Raw genomic sequence first — 10,240 nt, 5'->3', positions numbered from 1 at the left:
ATACAGGAACGTGGAGGCCACACACACTACAGAGTCTAATTTTGATGTGTTTTAAGGACATTACATCAAAGTTGGATCAGCTTGTAGTGTGTTTTTCCTCTTTAATTTTGAGTGTGACACCAAATCCAGACCTCCATGGGTTGGTAAATTTGATTTCTATTGATAATTTTTGTGTGATTTTGTTGTCAGCACATTAAACTACATAAAGAACCAAATGTTTAATAAGAATATTTCATTCATTCAAATCTGAGATGTCTTATTTTTGTTCTCTTTATTTTTTTGAGCAGTGTATATTGCATAGTTTATACACTATCTTCATTTTTCCTATTACTCCAGTCATTGTCAATTTCCCTAAGTTTTGTGATGCGTTAATCAGAATCATAATACTTTATTAATCCCGAAGGAAATTAGGGCTTTAGCCAGCACATTAGCTTATGTGCTGGCTGAAGCCTGTGTTTTTGTGTGTGTAGAAGCCACCCTTACACTAAATACTGGTAATTGATGCCAAGTTTTTTGTATTAACTGGGTTCTACGCTATGAAAACATTTTTTATACACATGTGATTTTTACTTTAACATGTAGTTTCAGAAAGTGTACCTGTTAAGGCTATAGTAAAAATAGTTTTCTTTTATACCCTCACTGAAGAGCGTTGTTGGAGACAGCCTCACCTTTACCTCACTGCAGCAGGGGTGAACGAGTGGGGGCAAGTCCCTTTCTCTCATAATTCATATTATTACAACCAATTTTTATTAGAACTGTACTGTACTGTACTGTATTTATTCTTATTTTATTTTATTTTATTTTATTCTAATTTTTGCTTCATAACTTTTGCACTGTCCACTTCCTGCTGTGACAAAACAAATTTCCCACGTGTGGGACTAATAAAGGTTATCTTATCTTATCTTATCTTAATAAATGAAATAAATGTAAAAAGAACATGTGAGTAGTTGCTGTTAAAAAGCCTCATGGCACTGAACCTCTGAGTCCTGCAGTGCAGTGAGGATGCTTAGGTGACTGTGTTTATTGTTCTGTATTTTAGAACTTGTTCCTCATCTTCTCTGCACAATGTCTGACTAACTCCACATCTTTGCAGACTGTCCTGCACTGTTTTTTAGGTTTGGTGAACTCTTTACCAGCCACTTGGAGTTGAACGGTGTCCAGAACACTGTTCTGATTCCTCCAGTCAGTTAAATAAATCTACCATAATGCATTACATTTTAACATAATGGCGTTATATTTTATTATTTATTCACCTTGCAGTCACTTTAATTTTAAAGCTGATAAATTTTAAAACTGTATATACTGTATATTCTGTATATTTATTATCTCCCTCTTATTGCCTGTTTATGTCCTGTCCTTACATTCAATATCATGCTGCTCTGTTGTATGTTAATTGCCCATTGGGGAACAATAATATCTTTCTGATTCTGATTCACTGATATCAATTTATGAATTTTAGTCATCATTTCAAATTCAAATAATACTGTTTGGAATTTTCATTCAACTTATAGAATTAAAGTTCTGTTAGTTTTTTTCTGTAGCAAATAAGTATTGTACATAAATAATTAAATTAACATACATTTTTTACGTTTTCAATGACCATTTGTGTAATGGCGGGATATCCCACTACCCGTGAACGCCTCTTGTTTCTTATGTCTCCGGCTCATTCTGCCCCTCCGCCCACTTTCTCCGACTGCCGCTGGTAAGCACTACTTCTCTTCTCTTCTCTGAAATGAAATGTCTATAGTCTGTTTGAGTGATTTCCTGAGTTATTGTTACTGACTTTTAAAGCCAGTTGAAGTATAAGTCACATTAAAGTAACACAATGGCTGCTTTTAAAGGAGTTATATAGAAGATAGTCCTGACAACCCAATGTTAACTCCTAGCGCTCCTAAAGTCCCAGTGTGAAATGAGGGTTCATTTGACTGTTTACTGCAGTTTATTGTGTTGTTTTTTTTGCCTTCATTTAGTGTGTTAGTATTTCTGAGTCTGTTACAGAAGGTGCAGTTAGTTCTCCTCTTCACAAATCACTCGGTTAAAACAGGCTTTAGGTTATAATGTTTTGTAACGAGCCGCCATTGATTAACTGCTGGAGTGGCAGGTTCGGCAACTTCAAAGGAGCCATTTTACCGCTTCTGACTGAAAAAGAGTCACGTGCCTGTGCCCATGTGTCTGTGTTGCAGGTTAATTAACGGAAGGGAGAGAGAATGAGGATAAAACACGTAGTTACTACAAGAATAATAAGAACTCTTAATAGGAAGGACACTTTAAATTTATAATAACTGTTTAACAAACACTTGTTTGTGCAGACCCGCTTTTAAATAAAACTTTAATTTGCAGCTCTGTTTGACTTCTCACTTTGTGGAAAATTAATGAAATAAAAATGAGCCCACCTTCAAATAAATAAACTGCAGCAGTGAGCTATTAATATTGTTAATGTGGTATGTAGATATTTGTTTTAAACACCAGCATATTAAAATATACTAAATGATACTGTGTGCAGTTGATAATACTTTTAGGTAGTAGAATTTCATTCCAGGCCACGTCAAATGAGCCTACAAATATATAATCCAAGCATTTATTTATGATTGTTTCTGCTTTGAAATTGTTTTGTTACCATTTGATAAAGTGTTCAGTGCTGGGTGTAGCAAGTAATTTCTTATGATATCAAATATGTTATTTAATAGCATCAAAGTATTAGAGCATTATGTCTGTGAAGGTTCTCAGTCATCCAGGTCATTGAAGTCTAAGGAGTTTGGAAAGGAAAGTGTCTGGACTTGTTTAAATTGCTTGAAGCTTTTCACCTGTCATATGAGAAGCTTCTTCAGTGAAGAAGTGAAGAACTTAACAGGGTTCGTACGGGTGCTTGAAATCATTGAAAATGCTTGAAATTTAATGTTGTCCTTTCAAGATTTGAAAAGGGCTTGAATTTTCAGTTGTGAGAGATTTGTGACGTTTACCGTGTTTGGAGTCTCAAGTTAGTGTGTTGTCTTGTGTAATTAGTGTGTAGGCTAGTCGTTGTTTTGTTTTGTGTGTCAGTTCTACTAGTGAACGTCACAGTCGCAGGTTTATCCCTGTGCTGTTCTCATCTGTGTTATAGTGGACACAAACTATTTTAGGGAGTTGCATAAATAATTTGTGTGCCTTCTTATTTGATGCAGAACACTTGGTCTGTTCTGTTTTGTAAATAGTTATGAAATGGTTATATGAAAAATGTCTGAGCCCTGGCTGAATTTTTAGGTGAATAGTACCATATAACTTTGTATGCAAAACTTGTGCATTTTTTTAAAAGTTACAATTTCTATTTGCATTTCAAGTTTTGAAAATGATTTGTTAAACATGCTTATGGTTTTTACAGTCAAAAATATCACTTTCTACTGGCATTTTAAAATTGGTCGGAATTTAGATAAAATTGTGCTGATACAGTATATCAAAATGAAAAATAACAGATTAAAAACTCTTTATCTTGCAAAAGGTGAAATATAGTCAAATAGGGCTAATTATACCCTGGACACCAGAGGGTTAAAGGCTAAAAGCAAAGTTGTCACAAAGTACTGTTTATATTTGTGTGTATTGCTGCAGCTTTTTTTGGCTATTAACTTGGTGCCTTTGGCTGAAATAATGGTAATATGAGGGGTTAATCCATATGGTCACAAAGAATAGCCACTTGTTTCTGTGCTACCAAAATTCCCCGGCTTTCACTCCAAATGTGTTTATGGTCAGCACCTACACATTAAACTACTTAAACATTATAAATGTCTTCAAGCTCACACTGAGGCCACCGAGACAGTACACACATTTGTGTATTTGTATATGAATATTTCAGACTTTAAGGCTGCCTGTTTATTTAAGGGAGATGAACAAAATACATTGGAATTGTACATAATAATATCATCAATGATAAATTCAATAGATTTTAAGTAGATGCTTGTGCATTCTTAAAGTCTTATATGTTGAATTTAACTATGTGATCTGTTCAAAGCCTCTCCCAGTCAGTGCTGTTCTCCATGCCTGTCTAACTGTGCATGATGTTATTAGCACAAACACTTTAAAGGTGATCATTTAGGACTTCAGAAATAATACAGACAGCAATGTAGCTAGCAACAAAACAGTTTAATTGGGAATTAACTTACAAAACAAACAACCAACAAACAAACAAACATCTCCTATTTCTTGTCACACAGGAAAGAAGCATCAATGTGCTTGAAAAGCTTGAAAAGGGACCTTGAAAGTGCTTAAAAAGTGCTTGAATTTGACCCTAAAAAAGGCGTATGAACCCGGACTTAAAGAACTTCAGACGCTTTTCTTTCCAAGCTCCTTGGACTATTAGGGTATAACATGACTAAGAAACTTGTGTGGCTTATTGCAGATAGATGAAATTACATTTAATGAACATGGCAACCTTTAATAAGGTGTAGAAAAATTTTGTTGTTTGTATTCCAGGTGTGGTAAACAAAGAAGTTTACTGAATCTTTTTGACTACAGAGAGTGATGCATTATTGATTCTGATGCTGATCTGAGTTATCTCATTCTGTATTTTTGTTCTTTGTCTTTCGTTAGACGGAGTGAAATAGAAGCTTGGTTTTGCCGTTTGCAGTAAGTAAACAATGATTGTAACTGAAGCAATATGGACCTTGGGGTTGTGTAACATGTTTACAATTTATATACAATTGTTTAGATTTTTGTGACATCTTGCCATTTGCTTATGGGCAAAAACACATAGGATTTATAATCTGTCGCAGCAAAGCCCCCACACAGGACCTCTGACTGTCCCTGAAAGTGTCCCTGAAGTTTAATAGCACATTTTTCTGATTTTAATATTTGATGGCTTATCAAATCATACATGTTTTAGGACAGTCAGTATAAGTGGTAGCTTAAACGCTTGAGCAATAAGAAAAAAACTAAGAACTAGAGTTGTGAGTGGGCAGTCTTTGGTATATTAAAGCCAGTGTGTTCTTTATTTACGCTATAAGTTAAATTAGTTTATTAATTATTTAGTGACTTTAGTAACCCCAACTTGCTCTCCGATGCATCCATCGGAGTGTGAATGTACTTAGAAAGCACTGAGTACAGATGAAGTGCTTGTGAGAATGGGTGTGATTGGGTGAATGTGGTATGTTGTATACAGTACTTTGAGTACTCCAGGAGAGTAGAAAAGAGTTATATAAGAATCAGTCCATTTACACTTTAATTCTAATTACAAAAATGGTGTGCCACTGTTGTTGCTGTAACATCTCAATATATACATGTATTTTGGGATTTACATATTCTGTCCAAACTAACTAAAATCTGATGAAGTTTTCTGTTGCTTCTGATTTAAATAATTACTTTGTATCTAATAGTTTTAACCTGAAGAGACTCAACAGTCTGAATCATTACACAATGATCTGATGTATTGTTTCCTTTCTTTAGACTGCTCATCTGATCATCTCAAGTCTGGTAAGTAAAGGTTTGTCTGAGGTACAGTGCTGGGAAGTCTTTCTTCCTCGCAGATTTCGTTTGTTTGTATTTTTTTGTCACGTTTAAATGTTTCAAATCATCTAACAAAGATAACCTGGATAAATACAAAAAGCAGTTTTACAGTGATGATTTTACTTATGAAGCACAGAAATGCAAACCAGAACATCCTGGTATAATGTAAAAAACAGTTGTTCTCTAATACCCACATGTGGAAGCCCTGATAGCAACAACTACCATCAAATATTTACAGTAACTAGTAATGATTGATTTACATCACTGGGGGGATTTTGGAACACTCTACTTTCAGGATTGTTTTTAATTAAGGTCCAATATAGGGTTTCAGGCCATGCCAAGTATCTCAATTTCATTGAAGTCCAGAATCTGATTAGTCTACACCAAGAGTTTTGTTTCATTCACAGTTCCTTGCATTTTTTGGATCAATTTATCCATTTCTTGCTGTGAATCCTGAGTGTGATTAAACTGAAGCTCAGGACCTGATGGCATGATTCAGGTCCTGAAGTAGTAAAGGAACTCTGGACCATCACAGTAACAGCACCAAGTTTGACTTTAATGCTGTTGTTTTTCTGAAATGTTTCTCTCACTATAAGAGGCTCAGTTTAGTGCAGTGAGTCAGCACAGCTCTTGGTGATCATCAAGATGTTTTTAGGCAAATGTGAGAAAAGATTTGTGTTCTTTTTGGGCAATGAATCAATAAATTTGAGTTGAGTGGATGTAAAGTTAATGTAGAGCAGGGAGACTGAAACTGACTGCTGTAATGTCAGTGTGTAGGTTTATTTGGACCATGTAATATTTACAGCAACTGTTGCAGCACATCTTGGTTTAAGTCAATAGACTCTGTTTTTATTGTGTTAACAGAATGCAGAATGCAGAATGTCCTTATAACAGTTCAACCACCATTGAATATTGCATCTGTACTGTATATTTTAGGATTATAAGGCATAAGGGCAATGAATGGGTCTGTTTTAAGCACAAGGGACATTAAGCCAAACAAAACAGTCAGATAAGTCAAGCTTTGTTCAACTCATTTACAAGAACTCGCAACATTGTTCAGTAACACATAAAATATAGAACAATACACTCACTTTTTCTGTTTTTTCCTCTTTCACAAATTCTCCATGGGTTGATCAGTTTGAAATCTGCTTCACAAGTATGTCTCTTAACTGGTGCCAGGTCCTTATGCACACACACAGCGTCCTATTACGTTGAAGTACAGTGCGAATTACACCACGAGGCTCCTGACTACAGTACCGACAATCCATTAAGTGGGTGCGGCTTTGTAGCTTACCAAAGTCGTACTAAAACATTTTGAGAGATTTTTCAGCGCCGTGTCCCACATAGAATTGGTTTGAAGTCAGTAAGCACAGCCAGAATGAATACATAAGACGCACTGTCTATTTTTGAGAACATTAAAGATTTTAAGTGTGCCTTATTGTCTGAAAAATACAGTAAAGCCAGGTTTATTGGAAATATGTCTAATTCCAGTCCCTCTTTGTCTTACAGGTGACCTGCTACAGAAGCTCTCTCCCTCTATCATTAACAAGCAATTCAGTCTGTCCTATCACTCTCCCCACTCTATCTATTTTGACAAGACGTTCTATCTTGCTTCACTCTATCCCACAAGCTCTATCTAAGTTATCAAAAATCACGTTTTTGACTGGAATCAAATTTTGACTGGAATCAAGTTTTGACTGGAATAATCAAGTTTTGACATGGCCCCATTTTTGGGAAATTGAAGTTACCAGTACTTCATCGATCTGTTACAGAATTCTGAGAGGTCTCTGCTCTCACTGCTCCTTCTTTCCTATCGTTAAACTCTCTCACATCCAGTCTTTTTGCTGGAAATTACAAGTAGAAAGTTGAAAGCATAGTTGTAGAATTACAGTACAGTAGAACTTACAGTAGAAACTTCTTACACAGCCCTCCATTTGTCATTTTAATTTTGCATTAAACTTTGGAATTAACACTGATAGTTTGGCTTACTTTGATAAATTATATAAAATATCACCTTTTTAAAGGTTTATTTCTAATAAGAGAATCTGGTTATTTTGTAATACATACATTCAGACCGCTATATTCACATAAATAATAAATTAGATCCAAATACATTTTGCTAGTCTGTTTAATTGGCTATAACATTTGACTGCAAGTTTATACTATTATTATTTAAGGACAAACCCATTTGTCACTCAGTGTAAGTATTCAGTTAGTATCATCGAGAAGCTGCCTGAGGACCAGAGTTCCTGTTTCCTGACTGCTGCAGAACATCCAGCTGAAGAATCCTCATCGCCTGTCATCTGATCACCACACCACCACAGCTCCATATATTTGATTTAAATTTTAAATTTTAGAGCTAAGATTTTTATTATAGCCTGTTGATTTTTGAGATTTATTCGGCATATCTCTTTACAGAAGTTCTAATTATTTACCAGTCTGGTTAAAAAAAATATAAGAAGAAAAATTGTGTAATTTCTGAAAAGGCTACAATAAAACGGACCAAAGTGTTTCCAGAGAACTTTGAATATCTTTTATTTTGAGTTTGGAGTACAAATCAGATTTTTACATATATTTATATATTCATAAGAACATTTTAACATAGTATAATTGTACATTTCTCAGATTTAATAGTAACTTAAAGAGTTATACGTTTTTCTGTGTTTCAAGGTTGAGTTTTGTTTACATTTGTGTATAAACACATATAAGCTCCAGGTTATACTTCAACAAAATGCCAAGAAAAGGTCAAAGGTCGCAGTCCCAGAAGCTTAGACGTCAAAAGGAGAAAGAACAGGTAAATGTTTCTCAGAGCAGTGAGCAGGTAAAGGTGTCTGTCACAACTATTCCCAGTACAGAAGTGCAGAGCAGCGTTCAGACAACCACTGTGTCGTATGCAGATGTGGTAAAGAGAGGTGTTCCCTCAGTGTCTGTCCCAAAACCTAAAGTTACGCAGGTAAACCATATTGAACACCAGGTAACTGTACAAACACAGCATGATGGACTAACTCCAGGACCGTCTCATGTACAGGTTACAAACAGTGAAAGTCGTCCACGAGTGAGTAGCATCTGTGCGTCCCGAAGCCAGGCCTCTCCTAAGTATGGAAAGTACCGGAATCAGCAATGCATGGCTAACAGTTTGGTTTTCCTGTCATTCTTACATGAGGATGAATTCATTACCAGAGCAGATCTTAACCGTGTGTTGGACAAAGGCCATGCCGTATATTCAGATGCCAGAAAGAGGTTTGTGAACAGTGTGTTTCTAGCCTGCAATGAGCTTCCCACAGTGGTCACCAGCCGCAGACACGAGTATCAAGTGGACATGTCTCAGTTTGCTCGTTACGGCACATTTGATGGTACAGATCATTTTCCGAGCCTTGAACAGGGACTACAGTGTTTGGTTTCAGCGGTTCGCTATGCTTTGCTAGTCATGGGAGGAAACGTCATTGCAGTTTGCAGGCTGACTTCTGGTGAATATGCATATTTTGACCCTCACCCACGTAAGTCAACAGGAATGCCATTGTTGCTAGGTGTAAGTGGTGGAACTGCAGTTATGTTAAAATTCACACGTCTTAACGACATGATTGACAGGATCAAACGCATATACAGAATGTTTAGCATTGCCTCATCCTGCACTTATGAGCTACAGCCTGTCGAGTTTCACAGTGGAAACGCTGCTGACCAAAGAGATGCTAATCAACTCACCGAATACAGAAAAACTGCTTCAAGTGTTCTAGCTTTAAATGAACCTGTTCATGAATTAAACTCCCAAACATCCACTGAGCAGAGACAGAAAACTGTGACCAGCACTATAACCACTGATGTGAAGTCATCCAGAGTGGATTATTCAGACGAGAAGACTGCTACTGAAAACAACCACAATACTTCTGATTATTTACAAAAAGAAACATCTGTATCTTCTGTGAGAGAAACTCAGGTAACATCAGATTCTGTTCCTCAGAATGATCCAAACACTGCCTCCTGTTCAACTAAGATAGCAGAGCAACTCTCACATAAACTTTTAAAATGTAATAAACAGAAAAGGAAAAAAATGAGGAGAAGATTATTGGCCCTAGAAAAACTACCACAAAGGAAGGAAAATCAGAAAAAGAAAGAAAGACAGATGTACACTTTTGATGAAAGCTTTAAGGCAAAGAAAAAAAATTCCAGTAGAAAGTCTAATGATCCTGATCACAGACAAAAGAAGAGTGTGTACAAAAATAATCTGTATAAAATAAATGCTACATATAGAGAGAAACAGAGAGAACATTTGAGAAGAATCTATAGAGAAAGTGCTAAAATTAGACACAAAAAAAGAGAACGTGTCATAAGGATGTATAAAGACAATCCTATATTCAGAGAAAAGCAGAAGGAACGTATGAGAAAAACATATAGAGAATCTTATAGACAATCTCCTATATTCAGACAACAGCAGAAAGATCGTGAAATGAGAACTTACAGGACTTGCACTGAATTCAGAGAGAAACATAAAGCTTACATGCGGTCATATGTTTCTAAACTCTATAAAGAAAGTGAAGAATTTAGACAGAAAAAACGATCTTACATCACGAAACGTTATGGAGAAGAGAGACAATTTCAGCACCAACACAAGGACAATATGAGAGAACGAATGAGAGTAAAATATTGGAAGTGTTTTTCTTTTAGACAGATGCATAATATCAGATGTGCAATGAACATAAAAAGAAAATATCGTCAGATGCATCGGCCAGCTGAAAGTTTACAGTCTCATCCAGATAACAGTTTAATGAAT

The 10,240-nt window shown here is 35.8% G+C and overlaps 1 long non-coding RNA gene across 1 annotated transcript; it reads left to right on the top strand.

The window, feature by feature from the left end:
- Positions 1 to 1,652: 1,652 nt before the first annotated feature.
- LOC134645860 (uncharacterized) lies at positions 1,653 to 7,072 on the top strand. Its single transcript, XR_010096591.1, has 4 exons — positions 1,653 to 1,702; positions 4,561 to 4,596; positions 5,413 to 5,439; positions 6,982 to 7,072. It is a non-coding gene; the product is annotated as an uncharacterized LOC134645860 (long non-coding RNA).
- Positions 7,073 to 10,240: the final 3,168 nt, after the last annotated feature.

Source organism: Pelmatolapia mariae, linkage group LG16_19 (genome assembly GCF_036321145.2).
Source record: "Pelmatolapia mariae isolate MD_Pm_ZW linkage group LG16_19, Pm_UMD_F_2, whole genome shotgun sequence".
NCBI classification, from domain to species: Eukaryota; Metazoa; Chordata; class Actinopteri; order Cichliformes; family Cichlidae; genus Pelmatolapia; species Pelmatolapia mariae.
This window is presented reverse-complemented; position numbering and strand designations above follow the sequence as displayed.